The sequence below is a fragment of the Balearica regulorum genome, chromosome 4, assembly GCF_011004875.1.
Source record: "Balearica regulorum gibbericeps isolate bBalReg1 chromosome 4, bBalReg1.pri, whole genome shotgun sequence".
Taxonomy (NCBI): domain Eukaryota; kingdom Metazoa; phylum Chordata; class Aves; order Gruiformes; family Gruidae; genus Balearica; species Balearica regulorum.
This window is the reverse complement of record NC_046187.1, coordinates 41,690,299-41,706,335: the sequence shown is the minus strand read 5'-3', so window position 1 is coordinate 41,706,335 and position 16,037 is coordinate 41,690,299. Positions and strand designations below refer to the sequence as shown.

The window sequence follows — 16,037 nt, the reverse complement described above, 5'->3', positions numbered from 1 at the left end:
GGTGCCAGGCAAAACTCCAAATGAATAATGTCAGCCTCCCCAACCCCTACTGCCATGAGCAATGGTGTCCACATGATGAACAGTACACAACTGAGCCAATATTCCTACAATAGATCTTCACATCTCCGTGGAATAATGAAGTTCACTCCACTGTCAAGATACGTTCAGAGCATGTATGTATGTATTTCATTATCAAGACAAAAGCCAACAGCCAACTATTCAGCAAGAAATATGTATCATATTCTTGACAAACAGTGTAAGTAATAAAAAGCTCCAGTTTCAGAGACAGGAATATAGTCAAGAACATTTTTCTTCTTGCATGAAAGACTTTGAGTTTAGTTTTCCAGCTACAGAGTTTTATCGATAAAGCACAGCTAATTTGTACTCTAGGTGGAGATTAATATAAGATCTTTTAAATATATTTTCTAATAAGAAGTCAGAGTGCAATCTATTGCAGTAAGTAGCAAAACAGAAAAATAATCCATTTTCAGGAAGCGCATGGCTTGTCTGCTGATGTAAATAATCCTTTGAAATATCAATTCTTGCAAAAAGGTGTTTGTTTAGAAATTGATACATGAGGAGGGCTTTCATCAGCCACTAAACTGTTCTAGCTGAGCCTGTCTCCTACAGCCTCAGTGCAATTAGACATCCTGTATTCATGCCAGCCTAGTTAGCTGCTGAAAACACCTTATGTTAAAAAGCAGTATTTTTAATTTTAAGAATTAAAATACTGGCCTAGAATACCAAATAAAATGTTTTCAGGGCTACTATGCAGGAAGCTACATATACAAACATCCTTGGAAATATGATTTCACACATGCTCCTAATGTTAACTTTGAATATATTATTTGAATTTTTGCTTGAATTACTTTTCAGTACTATAACTCTTAACTGTAAAATAAAACTTTAAAAAGTTAAACATTTCCTCTTATTGTAAGTCTTGCAAACTGACTTCAACTTTATCACAAAAGGTTTAACTACGATGTTGTATTTCCCTCTTAGGAAACCAACACATAAATGAAGTACTTCAGTGGATTACGAATGCTCCTTCCTACATCTCCGTTATTAAATTAGGCCCTTTGATGGACCTGAAGAGTTCAAAAAAATCACTAAGCACTGTTCTTTGTTCACAGAAATGCAGTTTTCATAGCAAAACAAACAGTTGTGCACAAGTAAACCACTACCAAAGTTTTATATAGCACTTCTTAAAATATTAAGGACTGATGAACTGGATTGTCGTCATCTTGACCACTTCACACACTGCCTTTGCCTGATGCAAACCTCGGGAAACAAACAAAGGGGAGACAATGCTACAACTCTTTGAAAAAATTGCCCCAGTCTTCATGGACACAATTAATCACTATCCTCATTTTAATGACCTTTTTCATATCAGAAACCAGATATTATGTCCTCCCTCTCAGTCCTCCATGTTCTAGATTAAACAACTGAAGTTCGGCTGGAGTCTCCAAACGACTACTGCATGGTTCCCAGGTAAGGTGACCAAATCTGGACACAGCATATAATTACCTGCAGTTTCTTACAATGTTAGCAAGTTGCACAATGAAAATTCAACTTTGCTGTTTTTTTCATGTAACTCTCTCATCCTTTTCTGCCACAGTGCTGACTAACAGGCTGTTTGCATTTATGCTTTAAACTTTTCCTCTGCTGGGGCACTCAATACTTTTCATTGCCGAATCTCATATAATTTTTTCCTAGTTATTTCTTCAATTTGCCAGGACTAACTTGCACTTTGACCTCGTCTTCCCGATGACTTGTAAGACTCTGCTAATGCTAGCTTGCTTAGTTTTTAAAAATTTACTACCTATTTATTGTTCAGATAATTAATGAAGATCTTGAACAGAACTAGGATGTGGGGTTCTGCGGAGACATTTGCCTCAGGGACCTGCATCAGCATTTGAGACAATCTCACAGTTTAACATCAAACCATTCACAACTACTCTTTGACAGCAATTTCTTCTCAACCTGTTGCGTAGTCATCTGATGAAAATTAAAGATGTATCCACACTCTATCAACTTTATGAGAAAGCAACATTGGCAACACCAAATGCCTCGGAAGGAAGGTCACGTTTACTGCCTCCTTGTTCTTCTAAGTAGCAGAGTTCCTAACACTGCTTAACACATCTAATGTCTTGCTGCTACCAAAGGGAGGGAACTCACCCCCTGCTCACTCCTCTAATACTCTCCACCGTAGCTTGCAGGTGTGTGGCCTCCTCCCCATGGAACAGCTTTGTCCTCCTCCAACTGCTTAATTCACTCAAATGCAAGAAAAGTAGACTACTTTTTTTTCCGAGTGTGGGGTTTTGGGTTTGTGTTTGGGTTTTTGGGTTTCTTTTTTGGCCATTTCAGTGAGTTTATATGGCTCCTGGAGGCAGGTACTGCAAAGCACAGGAGGCAACACTAAGTCAGCAGTGTGACAGACTGCCTCACAGCAGGAGCATCCTCTCCCCAGCCAGGTGGCAGGGAGCTGGTTGTGTTCTCCCTGTGTCTCATGGCATCACATCCTCTGTCAAAGAAGGAAATTAAACTTCTAGGACAGGGTCAATTCCTAACAATCACATATTAATAATTTTATTATCTTTCAGATAACTGCAAGTGGATTATTTAGTATTTTTTTCTAATTTTTGATCCATGCTCAAAGACAGCCTTATTCACTTCTTTCTGATTAGGTGGTTTATAATAACCTCCAAACACAGATTAAGTATCCTGTAATATCTATCATCATCCTTTTATTTTCCCTTCTTTCCTCATCCAGAGTCATTCAATAAACCTGCCTCTTGCCTGTCCCAGAATTTCATAGCATGTATACATAATATTGTATACCACACAAGTCCTCCTCCTCCTTGCTCTCTAGATCAGATTTGCAAATCACTGGCGAAATCCTCATATCTGCCGTACCTGACAGAGCACTCCTGGGAGCATTTTGAATTTTAGTCTGCTTCTGAGACCCAGAAGAGTATGTTCACCTTTTCCAGTTACACTGCACCCAGCAGTATCATTTGCACCTGAAATGGTGCCTCAAATCTGCAGGTTTCTGGGTGCTTGAAATCAGAATCTCAGAATAACTCCAGCTTTGGAAGGACCTGGGGAAGCCACAGCCAGCATAACTTCCGTCTCGAGCAACTTTTCCCTGGCTCACCTTTTCTGCTTAGAAACATAGAGTCGATTAGTTTGGAAAAGACCTTTAAGATCATTATCACAGTGTGTTAACCCTACTTTCAGGGCAGGAAAGTGTGTCTGCAAGGTGCACTCAGACTGATGACAATCAGTATTTCCCTTGGAGAACACCAGCTGGAGTGTTCCTGAAGCCAGCTCTGACATCACTCCTGCAGGTAACTGATATGGACAGATGGCTAATTTGGCTTTAAGCCTGTCCTCCAGGATGCTCTACTCAGTAATCAAGCTTACTTCTGATAATGATAAAACATAAAAATTCTAACAAAACATTTGGTTTTATACCAGCATTTCTGATTCTTCTTGTTTATTTTCCATAACATTGACATTTGCATTCAGAAATCTCAAATTCAAAACATATTCCTTGTTGAAATCAGCTTCTTTTAAGGCTTATAAAATACTTGCAGCACACTTTTCTCTGAGTATCTTTGTCACTCAAAATTATTCCATTAATAATATTTTGAAATTTATGCTCATGGATCAAGAGTTCCATTTTCTGAGCTATATTTGTTGTGATCAGTCAACTGAGTCACCTGGTACGATACTGCTCTCTCCTTGCTTCAGTGTAAATATACAGCTGCCCGTTTGCTTTCCAATAAGGCCTGTACACAGAAAGCTGAAATATAATTTCCAAACATTTTTTAGATAATAAAGATATGCATGCATCAATGGAAGACAAATTGAAAGGGACTGCAGCTGACATTAAATATTGGTGGAATTTATTTTTGTGCTATTTCCTTAAGTTTATACACGACAGCTAAACGTCCAAAAATATTTTAGGATTTTTTTTCTGCCAAAAAGGTAATTAACTAGTTAATTTAAATTAGTTAAATTATAAAGAAAGTTAACAGCTGGAGAAATTGGGGGAAGCAAGCCTAAGATGTGGTAGCAAAATTTGGCCTCAGTTGTCCTCCCTGGACACTTCTGCTTGAATTTAACACTTCAGCACCATAGTGTATTGAGTTTAGTATGAGACAGTTTATAGACAATTGGATGGGTGACAAATTCTCGACAAATTCAAATGCAAATATCTGCGAAAAGCATATGCACAGCCAGTGACATGCAGCACTAAGAAGGAGCACAGCCCTTTAAGTCCTATATTCCTGTGGGAAAATGCTATTTCTTTCCTGAAGACTCTAGGTATAATAATGATTAAATATACCAAAATGACCCAAATTCAGAATGTCTAATTCTTTCATCAAGACAGGGAGGAGATATTTGCAGTAATTACCCTGAATTTTGCTCTGTTCCTAGATTTGTCACACGCCTCCCTGGTAAGTCACTTGATCTGTGCTTCATATATTAAATTCAGTCCTAATATATTTCTTCTTCAGTGGGATGCTTTGATAACACATTCACTAAAGCTTGTGACGCAAACAAAAGCTTTTAAGAAAGAACTTTAAAAGCTCCTAGTGAAAGGTCAAATAAACAAAAAGTAATTTCTTTTCATTAACTGCTCATGGAATTAACAAAATAATTTTCTCATTTAATTTCTTAAAACTTTGTTTCAATTCCGAGAAGAAGTGTGTCCATTGTCTTTCAGAAAATTTCAAGGGTTCATGGAAGCCAGCGGCCATCTGACACAAATATCTGTCTTCCAAAGTGAAAACCAAAGTGGGTTCACTCGGTACTGACCAAGAGACCAGCAGCAAAACCTATTTCTCCCATATACATCAGTCACGGCAAAGACAGAGGTTATGTATTCTGCGTACCTGATAGTACATTTTGCCATAGCTCAGAGATGCATGATGATTGCCAAGAAGAACAATGCTTTTTAAGCTACATTAACCTATTCATATTGAAAGGGAACCAACTGGGAATATAATACTTTGACTCACAATGAGACACATATTAAAGCACCTAGATACTTCAACTAAAAGCTTACCAAGCTCCCAGTCCTGAAATATCATTCTTTTTTTTTTTTTTTTAAAGCAAAACATAGCTCCAGCAATAAAAGCAGTAGATCAAACACTAGCTAAATATTCCCATTATTATCTTGGTGAGAAATAAATTAATTTCAATTTCCAAAAAAGGTGAGGCATGGAAAAGAACCACCAAAGCATTTAATACATGAAGAAAGGGACTGTCCTTCCATTTCTCTTAACATTGACATAGATGTAGGATCACATTTCAGCATCAGTTTAGGTTTATCTGTTTTTACATATCTTGAGAGGTTTAACTTTTGCCCTGTTTTACAGGAGTTTTGTTAATAACTTGACTGAGACCAGGATATCTTATCCAGAGTTTCCCAGCCCTGCCTTGCAGATTCCTGTGAACTATAGTTTGTATTTTAAACTGCTACTCGAGTATTCACAAAGCAATGAATATATAATTGGGACATTTCTTTTTTCCTGTTTTTAACCGTTGCTTAGCTAATTATGCTCCAGAGACACCGACTTAGCTGCAGCAATGCTGAATAATTCAGAAATAAGGAATATCAAATGTGCAGAAAGGAAAGATGTCATGAAAATCCCCAGGGGTCTGTTTTAGCTAACAAACCTGAGAGCACATCAGTTACCAGCCCTGCCTCTGGCACTGCGACGACCTGCTACTGCTCCAGCTATTGTTACCATCTACAGATTTTCTGAGTCCCAACAAGAGAACCTCTAAAGCAGTACGTTCTTCAGACTGAAACACCTAACTGTGAAAAATGGATTAAGGACACCAAAGTTTGCTTTTTTCCATTACTATCATTTCTCTGGAAGGATGTGTATACTGTTAACATTACTCTTACAGGGACAGAAACCAGAGAGAGACAAAAAAAAGGCTCAGAAAGACAAAATTCTCCAATGTAAATATTAACAGACTCTGACCTTATGGCTAACACCAAGTTTATTTAAACAGAGAGCAAATATACAAGACAGCAGAAGTCTCAAGGTGTATTTTAAATATAAAAATGCTAGTCATTCCTGCCACACTTCCAGCTGGCAAAATTTACTTACTAAAATCTTGCTCACTGGTAATACATGCTCATCTATGCTTTTCAGAAATTTCAGAATAATTAACTGCTACAATTCTTCCTTTAAAAATGTATTGTTTTTTCCATACTATTACACATGCAAATCACAATAAGAAAATTAAATCACAAAAGGAACATTAGTGTGTTTACTTGAGCTTTTTAATAAAACAGCATCTATGTTAAGGTAAAGTGATGCCACCAAAGAGTTTAGAGTCAAAATAGCTTTTAATTTAGATTCACATGGATTGCCTCCCCGCCCCCGACATATAGTCGTTTAAATGTAGAGATATTAAATATTAGTTATATCAGGAAGGTTCAAATAATTCAGAACACTCCCCCTCCCAACTTACAGGACCTATCCAAAATACTTTTCACTTCTGCCTCCAGCTTTACGAGAAGTACTCCCAGTGCCATGCTATTACTATCAATGATGTTGTTGCAAATAACAGAGTAAACAAAAAAGCTATGTTAATTTCAGGCTTCATTAGAAATGGAAGTGAAAAAACGCCAACACTTATTGAACAAAAATAGACTCAAGTACTGGAAAAGCAACATCAAAGTTCTCAGGGAATCTCTCAAATACATCTCATCTTGCTACTCTCCTGTGTATCTTGTGCCCATTACCTCATCAGAACCAAGACTGGATCGTTTAAACTTTTGCAAGAATAGCTGTTCCATATATCTGAGAAACGCAAGGTCAGACAGTTCAGGAATGGATGAAACAAGTATCAGATAAGCTTTGGAAAGGGCAAACACAACTTTAAGATCTATTAGTAGAGATCTTTCCAGCAGATATAGATCAATACGACTGCTGAGGATTGCATGCAGTACGATGCTGCATACAAATCTGGCTGGTTACTTTCAAAAAAAGAGAAATTAAATTTAGAGCTATGCCAGAACAATCAGAGGAATTATGGATCCGGTATTTTCTGAGAAGAGGCTGAAGAAGCCCACTGAAGTGAAGACTGAAACAGGATGTGATTTCTCTTTAGCAACAGACCAGGAGTTATCTGACAGATCAAACATTTTTAAACAACCTGGCTGCTTAGGTGTGTTCAATTCATATCTAGAAAGACCAGCATTTTCACAGATCTGAGGCATCATCTCTGCTGCTGTCAAGTTGCAGAAGCCCCCTAGTTCTGCTGGTGTCATGGCTTTATGGGTTGAACTCCATGTCTTTCTGCTTCAGTTCTTGGGGTATTTTGGATTCCCTATTACATCCAGAATGTCACAACATGCAGAAATTTACAAATTCATTTAATAAAGTTTCATAATTAACTTCCTCTGAGTCAAATGAAACCATTAAAAATCAGTTTTCTTGAGAACTACAGCTATGGTCTCACTAGGTAATTAATATTTCTACTGATGCCTATTGTTTACAGATTGAGAGCAAAGTGCCTTTCAAGCTTCTTTCAGTTATCTCCTCCATTTCTGAAAAATTTCTTTTCCAGCTAGGTAATAGCTGTATTTTCATTCAGGGCATGCTCCTGTTTTGTTTTATTTCTGTAACTATTTGAAGAAATTGCCCAGAGGAAAAAAAAAAATAAAAATTGAAGAAGCACAGTTCATTTAGCATCTAGCACTGTTTAACATGGGCTTCTGCAGAAAAAGATACTTAAAATTAAGAGGCTTGTATGACTTTTTTGGTAGATGTACCTGATGGCACACCTGATCTAAACTCAGTCTCTGTAAAACTAACAGTGTGTGCATGGAAGAGTTTCTATTACTCAGCCCAAGCATCACTAGAAATGCCCAAGCACTTCTAGTTTCACCAAGCACTGTACTGTATTTATTCTTTACGATTACTAGGAAGATTGTATATTTAATATTCCTCACAATAGCTAAGATTTCATCAATGATATCTTGAATAGGAAGCCTCCTGAAGCCAGAAACTTGCTAATTAAACAGAAACTAAGTAGATTTAGTAGAAATGCCAGTCAAAAGATTTCAAGGTGCAGGTAGAGAGGATGTGACATCTGCTCTTGCAGATGAATGCTGCATCATAAAGAATGAGAAAGTAAAACCTTTGGAGAAAATGAAGGTATAAAAGAACAAACACCCTATGCTGGAATTGTGTGTTTGTTTATTCTACATTCTCCCCTTCTCCCTGGGGAAGCGAGGAAAAAGTTGCAGTGTCTAAAAGACAGCAGAAGCACGACAGATTCCATCTGAGGCTGAGAGATGATATCCTGACTTGTGAGGAAAAGGAGCAGGGGGCAGCTGAGATTCTGAAATATTCCAAAACCATGAAGGGTCAACGGCTATGGCAAAATAAGCGTCAGGATTGCGTTTGCCCTTTTCGCCCCTGTGATCACACTGCAGAGGTGTTGTTGTCGTCCATGATCAGGTTTTACAAAGAGCATTTATCTTCCTCTACGGTTACTAATGGATGAAATATATTCTGAAAGAAATTCTCATTATTGGTCCACTTTGACTTTAAAATTTTGCTACTAAATTTCAGCCTCTTCTCTTTGCTAACCTCTAAACTGCTATTAGGTTGGGGGTTTTTTGTTTTAGTTTTTTTTCTTTTTCTTTTTTCCCACCTTTTTTTGTGCTGGATGCCAGTACTGGTAATCACCCTACGGGTCAACTGTCTGAGTTCTTTGCTACAACAGATTTTTCTGTTTAAAACAGGAAAAAAACCTGTTTTAAACCCCTCATTTCTCTAGTAACTATTAAGCTTTATTGAGGTACATAGGAATAACTTTCTACAGCTCTACTGTGTACTTGGCTCTTGGATGTGCTCATGCATCTGAAAGGATCTGTAGGTGGTTTTAAACACATTATTTTTCTGATTTAAAAATCTTGTCATATTTTCTTTATTAAGACCTAGGCTAATATGCATAGGTCAGTGAGTTTGAAGCAACTGGCTTCGTTACATACATGGCAAAACAACTTTGACCAAACTTCCCCTGAAAACTGTAGCTGTAAATAATTTTAATATCGTAAGAAGAGCTTTTACAGGCTAAACACTACTTGGATTTCATTTAAACTAATAGTTGAATGGGACTTTGCCCCATCAGCCAGTAGGTGGAGATGTAAGTCCAGTAATTACTGCAGAAAACAGCTATGTGGCAGTCCTGGATACAACTGAAGGTTTGTATAATACAATTTAACTGAGGTTAGATTTCTTAATAAGCATTAGATGAGACAGATGAAATCTGTCCGCAGTTAAGGCCCATCTATCAGCCTTCCTTGCCACAGACGATCGTACAGCCTGTGGTCAGCTGTGCCCATGGAGCTTAGGAAACTGTCATATTCAAAAAACTGTTAAAGCAAAAAGGCAGAAAGTTAAATAGGTGATCAAAAGACATATTTTCTAATATCTGACCATGTGTTATCAAGTATTTTAAAAAAGCTCGATCATAACTCTGTTATAACACATTAAAAAAAGTATAAAAAATGTATAGTCTCAGTCATCCTAATATCCACATTTTGACAAGTTTTGAGTCCTTTCATGCCTACATAAATTTTAAGCATGTTACTACCTTCCAGTAGATATATGAATGTTCTTAAAGTACTACCACTTTCATTGAGACAGTCATAATACTCTGTTTTGGTATTGAAAAATTATGATTCTATTATCATTATAGTAACTCATACTGGAAATTGGTTGCAATAGTGATAATATCTTGTGATTTACGAAAAATGCAATCATGTCTCTTAACATCTCTCTACTATAGAATAACAATAATATCCCTATTTAGCTGAAATGGAAATGCAATTACAGTAATATAAGATAAAGTGTAAAAAATTAAGGGAATATAGTTGGACATTTATAATAATGTCTTTGTTTTGTTTATGCTGCTTGATTTAAGGTTAAATGAGGACACCCCTGAAATAATAGGGCCCATATGATTTAGCTATATCAACTAATTATATATATTGTAACTACAACTGTGGAGTCAGGCAACCTGTAACAAAGGACTATTCTTCTTCCCTGAATGCCCTTTGAACAAGTCAGGAACAAACAAAGATTATGCTTTGAACAGTTTTGCTGTTTAAACTGCCATTCTGTCAAACAAGATCACTACAAAATGGGCTAGGCATTAAAGCCTACCGCAGAGCAGCGAGCTGGGGACCCGAAACGTTTCCTGTTGGCTGAGAACTTAGGAAGTTCACTCTTCTTCAGTGCCTTCTGGGAGCCTCTTCGAAACCACCACCCTGACATCCCCAGACAGTGGTCTGAAAATACTGCTCTAAACTACTTTCTTCCCCACTGTTTACCTTTTCCTTGGGTACTCTGAAAGGTCTTTTGTTGTTCGCAATGCTTGGAAAGGGAAAAATGTTGTTACTGTTCTCCCACTGTGCTCCTGGCTTATCACCATCCCTTCAACTCCTGATTCACTGCACGTCCACAGGTAATTTGTACTCATGGGAAACCAGAGTGGTTATTTGCCCTAGCACAAAAAAGCCATGGAAGTTCTGCAGAATCAGCTAAACTTTCTGCTGGAGAACCAGGAGAGTGGAGGGAGCGAGCCTCTTCTCTTCTTCCGGGCACCTCATTCTCTGTAGGGGGCAAATGGACTTCTGTAATTTAATGCCCACAGTGCCTCTCCCGCACTGAAAATAACACTGACACACCAACTTGACAAAAGAAAACATCAGAGAGGTTGATTTTCAAAATAATTCACTTGAAGGGATAGTTATATGCTGTTTTGCCACAAAGGAAATAGGTATTTTTAGAAATGAGCAAAGCTGATATGAGTCTTGTTCTCCAATAAAGAACACTGTCTTGGCAGTTTACAGAACAGCAAATGTCAACTGTTTTGAGCCTTGTTTGTTCCTGTTCTCTCAAAAGATACACATAGCATTTTATACATAAACTAGCCCAGCAAATTTGGAGTATTTATCATAATTTTCACCCCATAGGTTGCTGGAGGCATTTGCCTTTGCTTCTTGACAAAACTTATCTTGCAGCAAGAATAACTGTATTTTGGTTACTTACATGAAAAGAAAACAAATGCTAGTATGTCTGGGGATAATCCAGAATGCGACCTTGCTTGTCTTATTTCTAAAGTCCTCACCATGTCAATACCTATACTGAACTCTCCTAATATTTTAAATAAAATCTGTGCTCTCTTTTTCTCACTCAAGTCTCAGATAAAAGATCTGATTGGCAGATAATTGCCAGGGTTAACAACTGCAGAAATGTGGATGACACACAATGACTGTCAGAGAGATGCAAAAACTGCTAAAAAGCAGATTACTAAAAAGCAATCACCTATAACTCAACATCAAAATGGAAATTATCTTGAGAGAGTATCTGCAAACATTGTTCTGTATCTGATTCTGTTCAGTGTGTTGCATTAAAAACCTGCATGGTGCGACTCAGCAACCCTACTCCATGGCACTTTAAACAGGGCTTTGTGCACAACTGTACCATGAGGTCCTAAATCCTGGTCTCAGGTCTGAAAAGGGACCTGAAGAGCCAACAGCCACTGTGCACTAAATCTGATGCCATCTAGAGCATGGGGAGGAAATCTTGTGTACCTTATTATAAAGGTTCACTTGTCAGGAAGCAAGATATCCAAATCTGACAAACTTTCCAGGGCCACATGGACAAATTGTACATGCTGTATTTTTGACTGGGAAAATGGAGAAACCAGCAGATGTATTGTTGGAAAGGCAGAGACTTTGCATATCTTGATTTCTGACATGGACCAAACAGACATTCTTACAATCAGGATTTAGAACAGCGTTTGAAGTTCGTGCAAATGGCAAATAGAGCCCAAATAACATTGCAACAGGCTATAAAAAATGGAGGGTAAATCAGAATTCAAAAATCATAGCAAATTGGAGAAGTAAGTAAAGGCAAAAAAGATAAAATTCAAAATGTTCAGCTACGAAGTATCACACTGATCTAGGGATAATGAAGACAGATCACCTTTTTGGACATGGCACTTCAAATAGATATGAAGACAAATGCCTTACCTTCAAACATGTAAAATCTGAATTACAAGAGGAGGATGATGAACACTTGGCTAGATACCAGTTCTGCAGAAAACGACGTGGAGGTTACACCACAGCACGAGCCTGACATGAATCAGCAATATCAAGGAAATATAAACAGGAACATAGCCTCTGAGACAAGCAAAGTCACCCACATGTTCTACTAGGCAATGATAAGGCTTTGGCTGGTGCAGTATCTGCTCTCACTATGGAAAAAGTCCAGAGGAGAGCAAAGATAATAATAAGATCTAGAAACTAATGACTTATTAAAAGAGACTGAAAAAATTAAGATAATTTACTTGAAAATGAACAATGAACTGGTCTGACATGAGTCCTCAAGTACTTAAAAGGTCTTCTCCCAGTGTACATGACAAAATATAAAAGGGTTAAAGCTGTGGCAAGAAAGTTTCTGACTAGATATTACAAACACAGTACTGAAACACTGGCTATATATAAATTTTTTCCCAGCCTCTTCTTTTCGTGCTTCCAGCACACACTGCATTGGTAGCTTAATTTCTTCAGAGTGGAAGCCAGAAAAATCTCTTCACCCCAGGGCTAACGGGGTCCTACACCAAGATAACTGGACAGTCAGAATTAATTTATGTAGATAAAAAATCAAGAGGTCTATATTGGCAGGTGAAGATGCTTCTATGCGATGCTTAGCTGATCACTGCCTCTGAAAAAAGAACCATGGGCATTGCAGCAAAAAGGAAGAAAAGCACTGTGATACTGTGGAGCATATGGCAGACCCTGTAGAATAAGGGGGAAATGACACAAACATATAATCCCCCCCCCAACTACTGTCATACTGGACAGACACTAAAGAGTATTAGTAAACTTGAGCCAATGAGCACGTATAGAACTTGCATCAATGTACAGATTTGAAAGCTGTTTGCAGCACTGAGGGTTCTGACAAAATTAGTCACTGGGCTTAGCCTTTGTTCTCTCTTCTATTGGAAGCAACTGTAGCACAGATATGGGCTTTAGATAGCAGTAGGTCATTCTTTAAAAAAAACACCAACAAACAGACAGAAATGGAAGTGGATGCAGATGGCAATCCCAACTTTATGCTAGTAAACACTGTAAAATCTAAGAGAAAGGTGTTGGATTTCTATTTCTTAGTACCAATAGGTGTCACCAAATTCTGCATGAAAGTTCTAGAGAAAACGGCTTGAAAATATAAAATTTAAAATAGAAATAATTATTTCAAAAGAGTGATTCTTCTTCGTCATGGAAAATTGTTCAGACATGATTTTATAATTTTGAAAGCCAAGTCATCTGTATCAATAGCATGTTGATAACATTAAATAGCTCACCTGTAATCATTGAGCAACATATCTCTGTCCTCTTCTTGGCCACCATCCCACTCTTTTTTTATGTAAAGAAATATTAAATTTATGTCCAGAAACTACTTAGTTTTCTAATTACTGGCAGTTTTGGTGACCCACTCTATGAATCTGCCCCAGCATATGGGCATATAGACTGTCAAACTCTAAAGTTCATACTTGTGTGAAGTAGCAGGCTAACAGCTTTAGAAACATTACATTCAAGATGTTTATATTTTTATGCTAACCATGAACCTCCAAGTGTAAAAGAAAATTGGAATTACAAGCTTCCACAGAAGCAGAAAAAAGCATAGCTACTTCAGCACTGCAGCACATTAAGGCATTATGAACAAAATTTGTTCCCTTTTGTCTTGGGAGGCATGACCCATTAGCAACATTCAAGTGAAAAGTTGCATATCAAACCTGAAACTACCAAATTCAACTAGTACATAGGACTCAAATAACTGCTTGAGTGATTCTTGTGAGGTTATAACAATTATATCATCAGCAGCTTTTTTATCTTTGATGCGTTTTTGTTTTTTTCCTCTGTAGAGTTCTCTCTTCTGACCTGGCCTTCAGAGAAAATGTACTGGTTATACGGAACATCTACACTGAAATCCAATCAAAGACAGGAGAAAATGATTGAATTCATGTGTTCACTCACAAATGGTGTGTTAGTGTCAGCATTTTTCATCGAAAAAATTCTGAGATTTTCATGGGGCCACAGGTGGACAACAGTTTGTAAAAGCTATAGTTATCTCCACTAACAGTCTTCTACAGACCATAGCTTGTCAAAACAATAAATCAAGACCTTAAATTACACAAACTCACACTGGTTGGAGACTGCTTCTCTATAGAATAATGCCTTTGCATAAAACATTCCTGTAGCACAGTTCAAAACAGTAGATTATACTCAGGCTTTAAAAAAATAGACGATTGTTTCTGGTTGTGAGAGGTTTTATGAATATGTTTATAGGCAGAAATCAGCCATAAAAGACACAGACTATAAAGCACTGGGAGCTATAGAACAGAAATCATTGTCCAAAGCACTTTCTAAACTTCAGAAAATGATCATAAAATTGTAAAAGTACTTGTCAGATTTGAAATGCAGTCTTGGCAAAGACTTTCTTTGCACCAACATGTTGTTAAAAGTATATATAAATACTGCAAGTAAGGAGCTGCAGAAAAAGAGTATTTCTGAGAGTATGTTATATTCAAATAAAAGAGCATGCTGACAACAGTTTGCATAATTATAATATGATTTTACATAGTCAAATCAACAGAAAGTGCCAGGTAATCTTCCAATCCAACACACAACTGGCTACGTTAACCTTAAGGTCGTACATTACATCCACGGTTGAGAGTCTGTGTTGCAAGAGAAGAGAAAATTGTACTGATCACCTGATTTCATCCCTTGAATATGTCCAAAGTTTTACCAAAAAATACATCCATAAACAACAAATGGTGCCTATTACGGTGAGATCTCAATCCTGTCATCTCCACCAGACTCACACACAAAGTAACCGTGTGGTGGCGGGGTGATTCTATTCCTATTTTATAAATGGGAAACTGAGCACAAGAACTAAAATATCTCACCAGAGGTTACAAAGTTGCTTCTTGGCTAGCCCAGTATTTGCCAAACTATCCTTCTGGTCCTTTGCTAGAGTTCTCCAGCTTCATCTCCTTTCAGTGAGGACTGGAGATGACAGCTCTACATCAGAAGGCAAACAGGCTGTTGTAGAAAGGAACCCTCGGAGAGCAAGGAGCTGTCATATACCAAAAAAAGACTAACTTTCCCAGATAGGTGCTAGAAGTCTCGGCATCCTGTAAGCAGCACAACACTTCTCTCATCAGTTAGCATTTCCATCTTAAGTTGCAATTCAATAGCAATGCTGTTAAGGTCTCACCTGCACCTCTCCCTCCCTCCTGTATCATAAAGTTACGCTACCACAAAACTGCTCTGAGGAGCCGTGCAGCCCTTTCCTATCCTAACTGATCTGTGCTATATTAATCCTCTTGGTTAGTTTGTGTTTTTTTCCAAATAGTTTTTTGAGTTGAATCGTTAATGTTTTCTTTTCTGGTTAAAAATATGTTGCTGCTGGCATGAATGGACACTGATGCCTGTTTTCAGATCCAGCATGTGATAACATGAATTGATGTAAGTGCTTTCAGGAAATAAAGAGCAGTCATCCCCAGCAGGCTTGAGCATATCAAACCTCTGCTTTAAACTTCCACAGAGCTTTTAGCCCAGACAGACTATTAAATCATATAAACTGACATGCTGTACATCACAGTCCATTATAGTAACAAGGTTACCCTATTAGTTTAAGTGGCAATTCCTTGGGTTAGGCAAACTCCTCGAGAGACTACAGTGCTTACACCACAGAAAGAAACAGCCACAGAAAGGCATGCTTTTATGTCCCAAACCCATACATCTCATAAGGGCATGCTCCCAAACCTCTGCCATGACAGAGAAACAAATCGTCGAGAGATAGTAAGCCAAGGTGATCCTTGCCACAAAGGAGGTAAACATCTCTGGTGCTTCCTGCCAATAGACTAGAAGAAAATTTTCCAAGTCATCTCAAATTCTGCTGAATGATCATTGACCC

General features: G+C 37.7%; 1 protein-coding gene across 1 annotated transcript in view; it reads right to left on the bottom strand.

The window, feature by feature from the left end:
* Window positions 1-16,037, bottom strand: part of GALNTL6 (polypeptide N-acetylgalactosaminyltransferase like 6) — a 481,223-nt gene that overhangs the window by 59,641 nt on the left and 405,545 nt on the right. The window lies entirely within an intron of this gene.